Source organism: Cynara cardunculus (assembly GCF_001531365.2).
Source record: "Cynara cardunculus var. scolymus isolate 2C chromosome LG 10, CcrdV1, whole genome shotgun sequence".
In the NCBI taxonomy this organism is placed as follows: domain Eukaryota; kingdom Viridiplantae; phylum Streptophyta; class Magnoliopsida; order Asterales; family Asteraceae; genus Cynara; species Cynara cardunculus.
The window spans coordinates 6,707,669-6,709,921 of record NC_037537.1 but is presented as its reverse complement, the minus strand read 5'-3'; the positions used below and the strand labels follow the sequence as shown (position 1 = coordinate 6,709,921).

The window sequence follows — 2,253 nt, the reverse complement described above, 5'->3', positions numbered from 1 at the left end:
TTTCGAGTATTAATTATGTTGAACTTTAAAGTTATGGAACGACCATTATTTATATGGGTGTGACATGTTGTCACCATTATTCACTTATAAATTTTAAACGAGACGTTTTGGTCGCAAAACATTATTTACGTTGCGAACTATTTAGTTTAGTTATTTTGGTAGAATATTTATTATTCAAGAAAATGTAAAGTATATTGCTTATTTTATAAAATGAACGAGCAACAATTAATATTTAACGACGTCACATTATTAATAATATTTTAAGAAAATATTAGAGTGAAACATGAGATATGATGTTATCGGGGTTGATCAATAAAAGGAAAAGTYGTGTTAAGATTGTTAAGGAATAGTAATCAATTTAATTACGATTATTTAADATGCTTAGGAATGGTATAAATTATCATGTAGGTTGCCGTTTTTGAGAGAACGACCTATCGAACGTTAACGATTCAAGGTGAGTACATTATGCGATTTTTATGGGATATATACATGATTATTATAAAAGTATTTTATCCATGATATATGCATGATATGCATATGATGATAACTTGATTATATTGATGTACATGATATTTAAATATATGCATGATATGAAAGGTGATGTTGATGAGAAAGATTATGATGACTTGACATATGTGATTTATGTTGTCACTTGCATGAGATACACGTTGCATGTCACGATGAGATTTGCATTAATGAGTGAGTATTGCAAATAAATGATATGCAACTAGTATGATTCGGCAAGATTCGTCCACCGTACGGGGTGGGTTGGACATGAAAGGAGGGCTTGCAATTTCGAGGTCTTGGAGTCCTCGTCCATAGAATACGCCACATACGCAAAGAAAAGTGACAAGCCGAGGCCTCACTTGCAATATAATAATTAAAATACGCTAAAACGCTGTTTTGTGTGTGCATATGATCATGAAACCATATTGTATTCACTAAGCTTTTTGCTTATACTATACATGTATATATCTCAGGTGTCATTTGTCAGTAGACGAGTGAATGAAGAAATACGGGACTATGTTTTTGAATCATGCTTGATTAGATATTTTAATTAACATTGATTATGTTAAAGTATTTTACGCTTCCGCAATTATGTAACGAATTATGTTAAACATATTATGTGTGTTTGGAATTTTAAGTTCGTATTTTTGTTCATGACATAAGTTATTAAGAATGATGTCACGGTACTCGAAAGAAAAAAAAAATCGGGGCGTGACAACCTTTTCATTCTGTTACTCCATTTTAATATATATACCTTGTACAACCAAATTTGCATAAAGTACAAACAATATAGCGTATAAAACCAAGGCAACGAAATCAGAACCTCTTTGTGGCTCTGATCTTGTTCATCCCATTACATGCTTTTTCATGTAAATTTATCCAAGAAAACGAAATTAAACACAATAAATAAATCAATCAATCAATCTTCCTTCTCCTGCATTTTTCGATACCAAATCCAAGCTCATGAAATTTTCGTCAGATGTTGACATATCTCTAGTAATTCACTAGACACGAACCCTTTAGAATTCAAATATGGCAACCACAACACACGTAGTATACACAAAGCTCGGACACCAAAACAACCGCTTCAAGAACCGAAATGATCTTGAAAAGAATCCCATCGACCAACCATAGTTGTAAGTTGAACTTCGTCTTTCGAGGAAACCTGACGATGCCCAACTTCCTCCATACCCCCTTGTTCTTCCCTTGTAGCCTCTTGAAGAAGAATGAGAAGTCCGTATTTTTCTCGTCCATTTCTCGAGGTTTTATGTTTGCTATAAGTTTCGGGTTTAAGGTTTAGAGTTGGGTTTCTTGCAAAGTTGCAGAAGCAAAGGAAGGTATTTATATTGGATTTATGTTTGTTGTGTTGTCATGACAATGACTGAAAGATGCCATTTTTAAGAGACGTTGGATTGGGAAGGACTTTTCATTTTCCTCCCCTTGAATTTTGTCAAGTTTCAATTACGGTACCCTATTATTATTTATACTATTAAATTAAGTTTTGTTGTGACATCTTCAACAATAATAGATATGGGAAGAGGTTGAATTGGAAATTTACGTTGAAGCCGCAATACCAAAATAGTTGATTTCCAGCATGAGATTTCATTTTTTTAATTTCATTTTGCTTAAATTACCATGAAATTTTTTTTTTTTTTTTTTGCATAAACTCCTTTTTCGCTAAAAAATTAAAAAACAAAGTTGACGCAGAAAGTAAAATGTAGCTTTCTGCGTAAACTCTCCGCATGG

At 32.6% G+C, this 2,253-nt stretch overlaps 1 long non-coding RNA gene across 1 annotated transcript in view; it reads left to right on the top strand.

Moving 5' to 3' along the window:
- LOC112518947 overlaps positions 1 to 1,040 on the top strand; it is a 2,318-nt gene extending 1,278 nt beyond the window's left edge. Inside the window, exons 2-3 of the long non-coding RNA XR_003069883.1 lie at positions 409 to 454; positions 981 to 1,040. This is a non-coding gene — a long non-coding RNA (uncharacterized LOC112518947). The remainder of the gene's footprint in view (positions 1 to 408; positions 455 to 980) is intronic.
- The last annotated feature ends 1,213 nt before the right edge of the window (positions 1,041 to 2,253 follow it).